The sequence below is a fragment of the Rhea pennata genome, chromosome 1 (genome assembly GCF_028389875.1).
Source record: "Rhea pennata isolate bPtePen1 chromosome 1, bPtePen1.pri, whole genome shotgun sequence".
NCBI lineage: Eukaryota > Metazoa > Chordata > Aves > Rheiformes > Rheidae > Rhea > Rhea pennata.
The window spans coordinates 161,773,904-161,790,297 of record NC_084663.1 but is presented as its reverse complement, the minus strand read 5'-3'; positions in this window follow the sequence as shown (position 1 = coordinate 161,790,297).

The following is a 16,394-nucleotide window of genomic DNA, read 5'->3' as shown; positions in this document are numbered from 1 at the left end:
GAATGGCCTGGCAACAACATCTGCCAGCTCCCTCAGGACCCATGGGTGCATCCCATCTGGGCCCATGCATTTGTGGATGTCTAGCCTGCCCAGAAGGTCTCTAATCCTATCCTCCTCAACCAAAGGAAAATCTTCCCTTCTACAGACTTTTTCCCTCACGTTCAGGCTGCAGGATTTGTGAGGTCTGCCCTTAGCACTGAAGACTGAAGCAAAGGAGGCATTCAGTAATTCTGCCTTCTCTGTATCCCTTGTCACCAGGGCCCCTGCCCCATTCTGTAGTGGTCCCACATTTTCCCTAGTCCTCCTCTTGCTGCTGATGTATTTGAAGAAGCCCTTCCTGTTGCCCTTGACATCCCTTGCCAGACTCAATTCCAGCTGGGTCTTAGCCTTCCTCACAGCATCTCTACGTACTGTGACTGCATTTCTATAATCCTCCCAAGTAGCCTGTCTGTGTATTTTCTTCTTCTGTCTGAATTTGGCCAAGAGCTCCTTGCTCACCCATGCAGGCCTCCTGCCCCCTTTGCTGCACTTCTTACTCATAGCGATGCACCGCTCTTGAGCCTGGAGGAAGTGATGTTGGAATACTAGCCAGCTCTCCTAGACCCCCCTTTCCTTCTAGGGCTTTAGCCCATGAGACTCTACCAATTAGGTCTCTGAAGAGCCCAAAGTCTGCTCTCCTGAAATCCAGGGTTGCAATCCTGCTTGTTGCCTTACTTCTTTCCTGCAGGATCCTGAACTCCACCATCTCGTGGTCACTGCAGCCAAGGCTGCCCCCAACCTTCACATCTCTAACCAGTCCCTCTCTGTTGGTAAGGACAAGGTCCAGCAGGACACCCTTCCTCGTAAGCTCCTCCACCATTTGTGACAAGAAGTTGTCATCAATGCATTGCAGGAGCCTCCTTGACTGTTTGTGCCTTGCTGTGTTGTCCCTCCAGCAGATGTCAGGGTGGTTGAAGTCCCCCAGGAGAACCAGGGCCTGTGATTGTGAGGCTACCTCCAGCTGTCTATAGAAGGCCTCATCAACTTTCCCTTCCTGGTCAGGTGGCCTGTAGTAGACACTCACAACAGTGTCCCCCGTGTTGGCCTGCCCTTTGATCTTTACCCATAAGCTCTCAACGGCCTCCTCCTCCTCCACCCCTAGGCAGAGCTCGATGCATTCCAGTTGCTCTCTCACATAAGGAGCAACTCCACCACCTCGCCTCCCTGGCCTGTCTCTCCTAAAAAGCACATAGCCATCCATGGCAGCATTCCAGTCACGTGAGCTATCCCACCATGTCTCTGTGATTGCAATGAGACCATGGCCCTGCGACCGCAGACAGATCTCCAGCTCCTCCTGTTTGTTCCCCATGCTGCGTGCATTGGTGTACAGGCATTTCAGAGAGGTGGTCACGCCTGCAGGTTTCCCAGGAAGGGTGCACAGGGGTCGCCCATGGCCATGTCCCAAACGCACACCCCCAGCTGCATGCACCCATTGGAGGCCCCCGGACCCAACCTGTGTTTTGTTGTCTACCCTGTCTGTATGACACCCCCCTCCCCCAACGCTCCTACCTAGTTTAAAGCCCTCTTTACTAGGCTGGCCAACCTGTTTGCAAAGGCAAATGTGCCCCACTTGGTGAGGTGAATCCCAGCTCTCCCCACCAGTTGTTGGTCTTCAAACAATGCTCCACGGTCATAGAATCCAAAACCCTGTTGCCAACACCAGCGGTGTAGCCAGTTGTTGATTTGGGAAATCTTCCTATTCCTCCTCCCATGCCTCCCCCTAATCGGCAGGACCGATGAGAAGACCACCTGGGCTCCCAGACCCTTGACCACCGTGCCCAAGGCCTTGAAGTCTTCCCTGATTGTCTCTAGTTTGTTCTCTGTATCATTAGCACCCACGTGAAAGAGCAGCAGAGAGTAGTAGTCTGATGAGTGAACAAGCCTTGGTGGCCTTTCAATCACATCTCGTATCCTTGCCCGGGCAGGCAGCAAACCTCTCTAGAGGAGGGGTCAGGTCGGCAGATAGTCGCCTCCATCCCCCTCAGCATGGAATCACCCACTACAACCACTTGTCGCCTCTTCTGTGTGGTCATGTAAGGTCAGGCAGCCCTGTTGCTTCCCTTGAGGCCAGGTCTGGGTTCTCCTCATCCTGAAGTGCACTAAACCTCTTCTTCAGGTAAGTCCAGGTCTACAGGAGGAATAGGGGCCTTTCTTCTTTTTGTTCGAGAAACAGCTAGCTTCCAGCCTTCTTCGACTGTGCTGTTCTGTACTATTTCACTCTTCACAGAGTCCTTCAGCAACTCCCCTGCTGCAGGGGATTGGGACTCTGGGAGCAGCACGGTCTCTGCGGACGCCCTGTTTATCTCTTACTTTCTCGCATGTTTCACAATCTACTGACTTCATCCCACAACTCTTTGACTTGACGACACAAATCCTCAACAGCAGCACACCTCTTGCAGGAGGGTGGACCATCAGTCCAGGCCTTCTGGAGAGGCTCCAAACACTCCCTGCAGCCTGGGAGCTGTAAGGTAACATCTGCTACAAGAGGCTCTGTCTGACACTTCTGACACAACTGATGCAGCAGTTCCCACAGCAACTGGCAAATATGCTTTACGGCGAGTTACAACCACGTTAGCAAGAGTGGGCACTACTGGCACTGGAAGATGTCCTCTTGCACCTAACTGTGCTCCTCCTGTGCAAACTGCTGCGTCTGTTTGCTGCGCTCTAGGAGCTGTGCTCCAGGCCTGGCTCTTAAACAGACCTCTCCCTACTACTGACCCGCAGGGTACTTGATCCACCCCAAACAAGGGCTACCTGTGTCAAAAGCCCCAACTCCCTCTATTCAGGGAGAAAGGAGACTGCTCGTTAGCAGTAGCTACACTCAGCTCAAGTGGGGGATAAGTGCTGGGGCTTCTTCCAGGAGAGCCTAAGGCTACCTGCAGTTGCCCTTGCCCAGCTCCCCTTACCTGTTAGCAGAGTCACTCTCTAGTCCCCTCGTCCCACATGGGTCAGCAGACCACAATGTCCGACAGAAGTTCACGGCAGAGCCAAGACAGTGCTGTGCAAACTGCTGCGTCTGTTCGTTGCCTCTGTAAGCTGCGCTCTAATAATAACAGTAATGAAGGAGGCTGATACGAAACTGCTTTTACATGAGTCAAGGGACCTAAAGGGATCTCAGAAAGGACTGGAAGCTGACCTAGAGCATTTATGTTGGTGGTGGCCATGATATTGCCACCACACCGGACTAAAGTGCTTTAATCTTTGTCATGGGATCAGGTGCCTACTTGTCAGCCATGACCATTTGTTGTAGCTGCAGGTATCCAAGATGTTGGCCATACAAGGGAAAAGCAAGTGTGTGGAAGCCTGGGACCTTCTCAGTCAAATAATGTTGACCCCAAAGTGTATAAGGCACACACAGAATATATTTCCAATATGTGCAATATGGATTTTAATTGCATTTTTAAAACTCTGGCCATCTGGGTCCAAATCTTGGCTTCAGCAAGAATCAGAAATGAATTTGGCAGTGTCCAGCTGCTGCTTTCACATCACAGGAACAGCTCTGCACTTTCTATATTCCACAAGGTACCACACACAGCTCTCATTTTAGGGAAGTATTGCCAGGCCTGAAAGAGCAGTGTTTTTGGGGGCAGGACCACCTGTGAGAGCCCGTACCATTTCGCCTTTACATGGGCTTCCTAATCATCCACAAGCAGCAGACGCATATACCAACATCTAACAGAAGTAAAATTGCCCCAGGCGGAGCTGGGAGGGGGCTCTGGGGCCTCAGGGATGGCAGGGGCTAGCTGGGCGCATGGGATAACCACAGCTACAAACCTTCGATTTTTCACAGTAAGAATTAATTTGGACTGCCAGGATCGTTTTGAGGTGCCTGAGTGGAATAGCCATAAACGGGCCTTATTTTCAGCACACAGAGCACCGACATCTCTTTAGCACCCATTTGCCCCTGAGCAGCTTCACCAGGGCATTTGCGTTCGCTTATCTGAAGCCGTTATATTTACCTTGGCATTCGCTGTATAGTGCTCTGTAAACACAGGGCAACCTCCAATTAGTTTGGACAAAACGGAGGCTGCAGCGAGATAGCTGCAGCAGGCGTAACACCACTCAGTGCACACGTAGATGTTCTGCTAGAGACACACTTCCCCTGCCGTGCAAAAACCCACCTTCTCTCCCGATAAAAGAGTAGTTTTTCAGAACGAGAGACAACTGCTGCGATCCCTTCCCAGCCCTACTCCCACCAAAGCAGAGGTCCCATTTCCCGCGAGGGAAGGCTGTGGTGTCCAGGTGCTTGGGCTTCTACCCCGCAGCCTCACACAGCTATATAGATTCCTGTTGACACCAAGCAGCCCCCAGTGCCATCGCTTGCAAAGCCAGTCTAGACTTCCTATTGATACTGCCTCCAAATTTGCACGTGCATCTTGGTAAAATAACCCACAAACTCTAACATTTTATTAGCTAAAAAAAAAAAAAAAAAAAGGTTAAAAAAAGGTTAGGGAAAGAATTAAAAGAAGGAAAGAACAACAATAACAAAAAAGAAAATGCATCGCTCATGCTTTGGGAGTCATTCGACCTGTCTGCAGGCATCTCTTAGAATACATTTTTTTTCCCAATCTATTATTTGAGCAACAGGAACCTTTCCCTCATGTGGCTTTGGCATTGTTGCTGCAGGCACTTAAGTACAGGGCCATCTTCTTTCGATTTATCCTGATCCCAGCCCCATTGTGTAGCTCTGTGGAGGAGCCCTGTCACCTCCATCCTGCTTTTCTTTCCACTGGACAAGCTCCCTGCTGCTGCTGCTACCTGCTCAGTTTTCTAGGACTCATTTGGCTGTGCTCGTGCGGCCTCCGGGTGGGAGGGAAGAGGTGCAATCCGTGGGATTCTGCTCTTGCATTCTGTTACAGGTGACTCTTGTGATCCTTGGAAAACTACGGGAAAAAAGGCCCAAGCCTCCTGTTTGCAGTGTAGCAGGCTGATCTGATGCTCTCTGTAACAGGGGCCAAGGATCTGCCCTCTTTTCAGGAGGACTGGGATGAAGTCAGCTTTGTCTAAGAGATACTTCAGCACCAAATTTCCTCTCCTTCAAATCAATGAGTTGAATTGAAGGTATATAAATAAATCTGTAATTCAGCCCACTGAATTAACTGAATTACTGAATTAACACTTGCAGGTGTTAATTTCCTCAATCCTTGTTATAGAGCAAGCTTAAAAATGCTTAAGTTAAATAGATATTTTTGACGTGGGCTAATTTTAATTTTTCTGGTGGCATAAAAATAGCCAGAAGAGATGCACATCAGAGAAATGTGCATGTGGCCTCTTTCAGGGCTCAAACCTGCAAACCGCACTGGGACAAACTCGGCGCAACCTTGGTAGAACTTCTGTGCAAGAGCGGAGCGGGAATGAGCTGTTACCAAATAAACACGTGGCTATTTGACAGCAAAGGATTGCACGGCATACTTGGAGATTCACAGATGGTGCCTGCATGCCTGTAGTTGTTGCCTATTTCAAAGCACTTTAGGAATCTTTTCCAAAGGGCATTGATCTAGGCAGGAGTCAGATTCTCCCAGCTATCAGCTAAGGAGACTGAGTGTGCACACGCCTTCAGGACCATGGTCTTTAAAGAGTTACGGCTAAAATGTCTGTAGAAAATCAGCTTTAAAATGTTATACAACAAAACATGTTATTGCTGGTATTTGAGTCAAGCTTGATAATGCATTTCAAGCTAAAATATTTCTTTGATTGTCACAGAAATATGTGGAGAGCCAAGTGTTTGCTTTCAGTGTTCAGAATATATTTGGTTGCATTTCATTACCAGAGGCTAATTGTCTGAGAAACAGTTTTCACATCCAGAATTCCTGATATGGCGCAAAAAACATGACTACTGGGAACCAAGAAGCCTCATGTTGCTGGTTATTTAGGAGTGGAGGGATTAGTAGTGGCAGCAGGTATTTAGGTGCTTTTTGAAAGAAATGTAGGCTAGTTCTTGAATTGATGTGGGTGCCCAGAAATCCTACCCAATGCTGAAGTTAAAGCGCCACATATGTACTGACTGTTTGTTTATAAATACCTCAGTAGCCGTTTTCAGTAAAACATGGAAACTCCTTCATTGTGTAGCTGTTCTCTGTTAGATCATTAAGCATGTCAATACCACTGAACAATCAAACAGAAAAAAAATGGTTTAATCTGCTTATGCTGGAGTGCTTATTTATTACAATCACTCATCAACAAGACCTGAAAAAAAAGGGTTTTGATTATATCCATTGATTAAATACCGTGCAGTACACAAATGTGGCAAACACAAGAAAAAGATGGGCATATTGCCTGATAAAGAATTACACTGGAAGTGAAAGGCTGACCTACAGTCAGCAAGTGTTAATCATTTTTACACCAAAGTGAGTGTAACGTTTCTATAGGGAAATTACTTCAATCTGGTCAGTGCAAGGAGCAGTTTGTATAATCGGATTGCAAATAAGGTTTGATCACATTCCAGCTTAATCTACTCTCTGAGCACCATTTACAGCACTAAATCAAACACTGGGAAGCTGCAGGTGCTGCTTTACAGTCATTACACCCAAGGGGCAGGGACTTGGTAATAAACAGCAAATAAATTGAAGCACTGACTTGCCTGCTACGGGGCATTTCTAATTATCCTCTAGTTTAGCTGGAAATTGTCATGCTCTCATCACAGCCTATTTTAACTGCTGCTGAATAAGTGTGACACTTTTAGACTGAATTAACTGAGAATATGAAGAAATGCCTTTTTTTTTTTTTTTTTTTTTTTTTTTGATCAGAAGTAACTTGTGTAGACAAATAGGATCCAAGGAGGCCATCCTGCTTTTTTCATGTCCCCATGGTGGAAGTAGAAACATAACAACTGCAAGCCTCATATATTTTAATTATGGGCTGAAGATCTACCAAAATGAACAGCACTTACCATGACAGCTCGCACATATTACCAAATAGGCTGGTAAGTAGGGCTGCGGCCGCACAGGCTGTAGTTTATCCAGGCTTGCTAGTAGTGTGTTTCCCAGAACATGGCATGGAAGCTGATCTCAAGAACTAATGGCAATTATTAGCACTGTGGCTGTAATAAATTTAATAAATATAAGGAGAAGGAAGGAAGGCAAGACCCCCAGCTAAAAAAAAAGAAAAAAGAAAAAAAAAGCTGTGTGGAGATGTATAGATAATTGCAATGATTAAAAGCCACAGATATCTTAGCCATCTGTGAATCTGTGATACCTCCAGATCCTCCCACCCAGGTTTCATTCTAGTAACTTGTCAACACAAGTAATGTTCAGGAGGAATGTTGATATAAAAAGGCATTTCTACTGGGAAGTACAGCACTGTAGCAACAAAGGTATGTAATACACCTTGCTGAGGGGTGATGTGCTGATCATTTTTGAGTTCATAAAATAGGATGTGTGATATGCAGGTAGCCTGAGAGCTGCGGTTACGGAGCTGCTGTATGGCACAAAGACAAAAACACGCAGTTTTCTGCAGAGGGGGGGCACAAGAGGCCTGACGCTAGAAAGCCTCTTGGCCTTTGATACTGCGAAGCGTTGCTTTCCATTTTAAAAAGAAGTAATCACATAACTTTCTCAGCTGGATTGAAGTCACAATTTGTGATCATATTTTTACCCAGGCACAGATGCTTTTTATTAATATACTGTGAAATAAGATTCATAACCTTTAGGTAAATTGTTCCCCTAATATCCTTAAAATAGTATTTAACAGGTAATCATAATGAAAGCACTCAGATCACATCCCTGCAAAAATTCTTTTTCTACTTGCTAGTGAAGAAGAGACAGTGAAATAATCCTTAGGTTTGCATCTCTTAGGACTGCAAACAACTAATAGTTTAAATGACTTATTACAGAAAAAAATGCATAATTGCCAGTTTTATAGATCTCAGCAGTTCCATTTAGAAAGCTCATGTTTACTGGGGGGCTGCAGGAGAGAGATCACTGTAGGGCAGCGTCGCTTCTGTCATTCAAGCTGCAAATAAGCTCAGCTCTCCGACCTCGACTTCCAGGCTCCAAGGAGGGAAAAAGGACTTCATGACTACTGGTCCACGCTATTTATTTTTGTAGGGGGTAAATGGATCTTTTCTGCTGGATAAACTCATTCGCAGACCCGAGTGACAGTGAAGCAGAAACTACTCTAACGCCCATTGAAATACTGTTGGAGTTTCTAAATCAAATAGAGGAGTAGGGACTGGAGATCTCTCAAGGTGTCCACTTTGAGCTATTTTACTAGAAGAGATAGAATGTAGAAGATTATATATATATATATATATATATATATATATATAGAACGACTGAGATCTCTTCTGCTAAGTCCAGTAATTTTACACCTACCAACTGGGCTTCAAAACCACATATTTACTTATAGATGTTATCACAGAAGCACAAGATATTCTCCCACTCTTTTAATACTTTTATCCTAAATAGCAAATGTTATTGCCAGTGGCCACAACCAGGACCACTCAAGACTAGCTGGCAACTTTATTTTATTTTTTTCTTATGGAAATGCAAAGAATGCTCCTTTGTTACATGTTGATTTGGTATGGTATCTGCATTTAAAGTGCCTCCATGTTGTAGATGAGCTATGCTTTTCACATTATGTTCTTTCTTTTGGTTTTCAGGCAAATTAATTAACATGATACAGAAAAGGGAGAATACAAATGCTGAAGCCCTCACTTTAAGCCCTCATACTCTTTTGTTCTCCATTATTGCACCAAATTATTTAATTGGGTCTCTCTGATTGTGCACAGACACAGAAAAGAACACAGTCTATTGTGAGAAGCCCTACAACCATAATGCAGTATCAAATTCAATTCCCATCAAAAGTGCTTGCTGCTAAAAGCCTGTACTGTGGCTGCAGATTAATGAAGATCTGCATTGAGCAAAGTGGTGGTCGTAGAGACATTATTTTTCTCCAATAGAAGGCCTATTCTTGAAGAACAATAAAAGCATAGAAAAGCGTTAGTCTGCTTATGGATGGAAATAAATCAAAATGAATAAGAGGGTTGATGGAAATAGTCTGAAAGCAGTAGAGTGGAATTCTGAAAATACTGTTTTTGTTTTGTAAGGATTTTTTTTTCCCATAGTCTCTCAAAAATGCTGCTTGATGGAGGCTCAAAAGCCTTGGAGTGAAGGACAAATTTGAAAAATCAGAAACTAATTGCAGAAAATCAGCATTTCACAAATGCATTTTTTCCTGCAGAAATGTTGCACAGAATAAGGACTCAAAACAAGAAGAAAATGTAAAGAAGGAATATCAGTCATAGTAATTAATGTATAAGTCTGATCCAGAGAACAAACAGTTCTTAAACAGGATTCAGTCACCCTCAGATGAACTCTTCTTCTTCTTTTTTTTTTTTTTTTCCATTTTCTTGCCACAGCTTTGTACACTGTTTTTCTTCTTTCAGTGTTGAAATCAACTTTGAGCTTGTTTGTGTCAGCTACCAGGGCCAAATCCCAGAATACTTACCAGCAATAACACCACCACCAACAGCTGTAGTTGGATAAGCATGTGACTGTAGTCCTAAGCAATATCTTTTTTAAAAAGAGTCATATAGGTACTGCTTTCCTACTGGAAATACTTACAGATGGTTTCATCTCAGCATTGCTCAGTGCTGGACAATTTTGAACAACGAGCAGCATCCTCAGGCCCGGTCCTTCTCTTACTGCAATCTGCGATGCAAAGCTGGTCATTGCTAGGCTGCAAATGGCAGAGACCCTGATTCACACCACTTAACCACCTATATTGAGCTAACTAAGCTGGGACCCTGAAAGGGCTGAATTTCCTTCTGGAAATCTTTCTCTCTCCCCTCTGACTATATATAAAAGGCTATAGCATTTGGATCCCTAACTTTGGTGAACTGTTAGGTGTCCAAAACTATCTGAGATTAATCTGAAACAGAGAGATATTTTTAAGTGCTTAATCTTAATCTTCATTACTCTCTCAGCAATCCAGCTGCAGGTACAATTGCAGGTGGTGCAAAATCTGAGAGTCCAATTTACATCAGTTGACTCAGGAAGTGGTTCCACTTCTGGAATGAGGATAAACTTTTAGAAACAAGAAATCCAGAAATACATCCATGAAAATAGGTGCTTTATTATTGTTGTGCTAGGCTACCTTTTCTTGGCTCTTTCAGGCCCATGTCACTCATGGACCTGAAACATTTCTTTGAGAAGAATAAGCAGTCCTTAGAGAAGTTACCCATGTGAAAGTCAGATCAATAACAAAACCTTTTCCAGAGCTGGAACAGCTGATGAGTGATCCTGTACGTTGACTGACTCAGAAGTGTACTGTGGCTTGTCCTCTAAGATAAAATATTCCATGCTGAATGATATTGGCCTGCTATTCAGCTCACTAATTTATACAGGATAAAACAGAGCTAGTTGTAGCTGTTGAATGAGATGAGATACATTTGTGAAGGTTCTTTCTAAATGGTATTTAAAAGTATGTCCTTAATCCACCTCATAGATTTAATTAGAGTTTCAGCAGTCACCCAAGATTTACATTGGTGCTTGCTATCAGTGCGTTAGAGGTAGAAACAAAATGGAGATGGACTTCATGATCCATGTTTTACTCTGAATTAAGTCATACAAAAGCATGACACAGCTCTAAATTATATTTTAGAATAATTTACTGTTACACTAACCTCTGCTCCTTCTAGTGATGCATTAATATTCCTCAGTTTGACCTCTGTGTAGGTGAGAGGAGTTTCCAGAACAGGTCTGAAGAGATGTGTCCCAGGTGACATATGAAGTATTGCAGTACCAGAAGAGGCGTTCAGGTGTTCATCTCACTCCTACACACTTAATGAGTGGCTGAGTTTTTGAAAGATCTCAGACCCAGCAGACTGAACCCTCTTAGAAAAGCTGCCCCTGCACATTCAGATCTGACTACTCTTGGAGATAGCACAGGATTAAAGGGAGACTCACACTCATCTGGAGATGCAGCTGAAGGCACTCTACTAAGCTATGCTTTATAGGGTTTTTTTAATGCTTTCTGTTTTCATGTGGTAAAACACTAAAAACGAGATGAACGGGTTTAGTGCACTCCAGGATAAGGAGAACCCAGACCTGGCCTCAAGGGAAGCAACAGGGCTGCCTGAGCCTGTGCCTTGCATGACCACTCGGAAGAGGTGAGGAGTGGTTGTAGTGGGTGATTCCATGCTGAGGGGGACAGAGATGCCTATCTGGTGACCTGACCCCTCCTCTAGAGAGGTTTGCTGCCTGCTGGGAGCAAGGATATGAGATGCGACTGAAAGGCCACCAAGGCTTGTCCGTTTATCAGACTACTACCCTCTGCTGCTCTTTCACGTGGGTGCTAATGATAGAGAACAAACTAGAGACAATCAGGAAAAACTTCAAGGTGGTGGTCAAAGGTCTGGGAGCCCAGGTGGTCTTCTCATCGGTCCTGCCAATTAGGGGGAGGCATGGGAGGAGGAATAGGAAGATTTCCCAAATCAACAACTGGCTACACCGCTGGTGTTGGCAACAGGGTTTTGGATTCTATGACCGTGGAGCATTGTTTGAAGACCAACAACTGGTGGGGAGAGCTGGGATTCACCTCACCAAGTGGGGCACATTTGCCTTTGCAAACAGGTTGGCCAGCCTAGTAAAGAGGGCTTTAAACTAGGTAGGAGCGTTGGGGGAGGGGGGTGTCATACAGACAGGGTAGACAACAAAACACAGGTTGGGTTGGGGGGCCTCCAACGGGTGCATGCAGCTGGGGGTGTGCGTTTGGGACATGGCTATGGGCGACCTCTGTGCACCCTTCCTGGGAAACCTGCAGGCACGACCACCTCTCTGAAATGCCTGTACACCAATGCACGCAGCATGGGGAACAAACAGGAGGAGCTGGAGATCTGTCTGCGGTCGCAGGGCCATGGTCTCATTGCAGTCACGGAGACATGGTGGGATAGCTCACGTGACTGGAATGCTGCCATGGATGGCTATGTGCTTTTTAGGAGAGACAGGCCAGGGAGGCGAGGTGGTGGAGTTGCTCCTTATGTGAGAGAGCAACTGGAATGCATCGAGCTCTGCCTAGGGGTGGAGGAGGAGGAGGCCGTTGAGAGCTTATGGGTAAAGATCAAAGGGCAGGCCAACACGGGGGACACTGTTGTGGGTGTCTACTACAGGCCACCTGACCAGGAAGAGAAAGTTGATGAGGCCTTCTATAGACAGCTGGAGGTAGCCTCACAATCACAGGCCCTGGTTCTCCTGGGGGACTTCAACCACCCTGACATCTGCTGGAGGGACAACACAGCAAGGCACAAACAGTCGAGGAGGCTCCTGCAATGCATTGATGACAACTTCTTGTCACAAATGGTGGAGGAGCTTACGAGGAAGGGTGTCCTGCTGGACCTTGTCTTTACCAACAGAGAGGGACTGGTTAGAGATGTGAAGGCTGGGGGCAGCCTTGCCTGCAGTGACCATGAGATGATGGAGTTCAGGATCCTGCAGGAAAGAAGTAAGGCAACAAGCAGAACTGCCACCCTGGATTTCAGGAGAGCAGACTTTGGGCTCTTCAGAGACCTAATTGGTAGAGTCTCATGGGCTAAAGCCCTAGAAGGAAAGGGGGGGTCTAGGAGAGCTGGCTAGTATTCCAACATCACTTCCTCCAGGCTCAAGAGCGGTGCATCGCTATGAGTAAGAAGTGCAGCAAAGGGGGCAGGAGGCCTGCATGGGTGAGCAAGGAGCTCTTGGCCAAATTCAGACAGAAGACAGGCTACTTGGAAGGATTATAGAAATGCAGTCACAGTATGTAGAGATGCTGTGAGGAAGGCTAAGACCCAGTTGGAATTGAGTCTGGCAAGGGATGTCAAGGGCAACAGGAAGGGCTTCTTCAAATACATCAGCAGCAAGAGGAGGACTAGGGAAAATGTGGGACCACTACAGAATGGGGCAGGGGCCCTGGTGACAAGGGATACAGAGAAGGCAGAATTACTGAATGCCTCCTTTGCTTCAGTCTTCAGTGCTAACGGCAGCCCTCATGAATCCTGTAGCCTGAATGTGAGGGAAAAAGTCTGTAGAAGGGAAGACTTTCCTTTGGTTGAGGAGGATAGGATTAGAGACCTTCTGGGCAGGCTAGACATCCACAAATGCATGGGCCCAGATGGGATGCACCCATGGGTCCTGAGGGAGCTGGCAGATGTTGCCAGGCCATTCTCCATCATCTTGGAAAGGTCGTGGAGAACTGGAGAGGTGCCTGGGGACTGGAAGAAAGCCAGTGTCACTCCAGTCTTCAAGAAGGGCAAGTAGGAGGACCCAGGCAACTATAGGCCCGTCAGCCTCACCTCCATCCCTGGTAAAGGTGATGGAATAGCTCATTCTGGATGTCATCTCCAGACATATGGAGGAAAAGAAGGTGATCAGGAGTAGCCAGCATGGATTCACCAAGGGGAAATCTTCTTAACCAATCTGATAGCCTTCTAGGATGGCATGAGTGACTGGATAGATGAGGAGAGAGCAGTGGATGTTGTGTACCTTGACTTCAGCAAGGCTTTTGACTCTGTCTCCCATAACATCCTCCTAGAGAAGCTCAGGAAGTGTGGGTTAGACAAGTGGACAGTGAGGTGGATTGAGAACTGGCTGAAAGGCAGAGCTCAGAGGGTCGTCATCAGTGGCATGGAGTCCAGTTGGAGGCCTGTGGCTAATGGTGTCCCCCAGGGCTCAGTACTGGGTCCCATCCTGTTCAACTTCTTCATCAATGACCTGGATGAGGGGACGGAGTGCCTCCTCAGCAAGTTTGCGGATGATCCCAAGCTGGGAGGAGTGGCTGACATACCAGAGGGCTGTGCTGCCATTCAGAGAGCCCTGTACAGGTTGGAGAGATGGGCAGAGAGGAACCTCCTGAGGTTCAACAGGGGCAAGTGCAGAGGGTTGCACCTAGGGAGAAATAACCCTAGGCACCAGTACAAGGTGGGGGCTGACCTGCTGGAGAGCAGCTCTGCAGAGAAAGACCTGGGAATGCTGGGGGATGGCAAGTTGAGCATGAGCCAGCAATGTGCCCTTGTGGCCAAGAAGGCCAGTGGTATCCTGGGGTGCAGTGGGAAGAGTGTTGCCAGCAGGTGGAGGGAGGTGATCCTGCCCCTCTCCTCTGCCCTGGTGAGGCCTCATTTGGAGTCCTGTGTCCAGTTCTGGGCTCCGCAGTACAGCAGAGACATGGAGCTACTGGAGAGAGTCCAACGTAGGGCTACGAGGATGATCAGAGGGCTGGAGCACCTGCCCTATGAAGAACGGCTGTGAGAGCTGGGCCTGTTTGGCCTGGGGAAGAGAAGACTGAGGGGAGGATCTTATCCATGCAGCTGAGGGGAAGGTGTCAAGGGAACGGGGACAAACTCTCTTCAGTTGCCCCGTGTGACAGGACAAGAGGCAATGGGCAGAAATTGAAGCACAGGAAGTTCCGCCTGAGCATGAGGGAGAATTTCTTCCCTGTGAGAGTGACGGAGCACTGGCACAGGTTGCCCAGAGAGGTTGTGGAGTCTCCTTCTCTGGAGATCTTCAAGGCCTGCCTGGATGCAACCCTGTCTACCATGCTGTAGGTGACCCTAATGAGTGGGGAGATTGGACTAGATGATCTCCAGAGGTCCCTTCCAACCTTACTGACACTATGATTCCATTATTCTATGATAAACTGTCATCCAGCCTCTGTCAGTAGAAAGGAGAGAAGATGTGCAAAAGGGCTAAAAAATATAAGGACAGGAAACTATGACTTTGTCAATGGGCGACTCCATTGGTTTGAGCTCTGTTATCTGTGGCAGCTACAAATCACCAGCAAACTGGCCTTGTAGGATGTGCGTAGATATAACTTCTGACTACAGTTCCTCATGGTTGTTCATCTGTCCACACTAGGTCACACGAGGTTCATAATCCCCACAAGCTCTGTAAGATGAATTAATTTCTTTGGAGTGTATTATTCATGCAGTGTCTTATATTCAAATACTTTTCTTGATGCTACCTGTCTGATATAAGACCAAATCGGAGTTCTTTGCTCAGTTTATTTGATCAAACAAGCAAGCAAACTAAACAAAATCTGACAAAAGTATTTTGAGCCCAGATAGCTCTCTCACCATCTCATTCACGTCATGCATATTTGCTAGGAAACAGTGGTGCAAAATCATTTCTGCACTCATTTTTGTTTTAGTAGAATGAAGGTAGCAGTCAAAACCCACTCCTTACTGGAAGACAACCTTCAGTCTTGACTGCAGCCTAGCTGATATCTCTCCACCATAAGTATCTGAATGCTGTATTTCTGCTATCAAATTATTCTGCCATGAATTCTTCAGTAGTTCTCGTAAACTGCAGGATTTGAGGGTTAACAGCTAAAGTTTCTCATCATGCAATTCCTTTCCTGGGGCAAAATCTCCCTCAGTAAATGCTGTGAGCATCTTATGCCTGCACTGTCTTCAAAATATCTGGCTCTATTTTGCAACAAAGGCACTTTAGGTATAGTAAGCTTTGCACTGTGTTATAACTTTCATATTACCCTTTGCACAGCCATTTTACTTCAGCTGCATGCTGTGTATCATTCATTGCAAGTTTACTTCATTCTCTGGATTCATAGCTGATGCTCTCTGGACCATAAAATTTCAGCTGCAAAACCAGAACATCTCATTATTTCTGAAATATCGAGCTTGTATCTGCTTGATAAATAATTCCTACTAGTATAATGTATCAGACTAAAACATATTTTCTGAGGCCAGTGAGGTTAAAGCGGCAATCTCACCTTTTTTAATTTTTTTGCCCCGAAGACAGTGATTTCCATATATAGAATGACCCCGGTTTGTGTTGAACATGGGGAATGAGGATGAAGCATGAAACGACACATATTGCTGTCAGAGATTTGAAATGAGGCCTGCTAACCTGTAGGCAGCCTTACAGGACTAATCAGTCCCTCACATTACCAATGTATTCAGATTGCCGCATGCGGCAGCCAGCAATGGCCGGGGAAGTTTTCTTTTTTTATCACTGCCATTGACAAACATTACATTTTAATGCGATTCTCTCCTTCCATCCACCGTCTAAAAAAAAAAATCTTTTGACACCATATCTCTGAGACACTGGTCTCATCTGGTTTCCTTGATGCTTGAAGAGTGGGTGCGACTGTTGATTTGCTTTTGAATATACATTAGTCAGCAGTGCTTAAGCAGCCGATAACATTTTTTACTCTTGTAGCTGACAACACAAACTCTTTTGAATTCATCTTCTTTCTTAAACTTTGCCTCGGAAGTTTCTAGTGTCCCAAGCCACCGGAGACAAGCTTGTTTGGAGGTGGTGGACGATGTGTGAGGAGGAATGAAAGCCAAAGTCTGTCTTCTGCTCATGAGACTTTTTTTTTTTTTTTTTTTAATATTCTAACTATTAGCCAAAATATTAACAAAA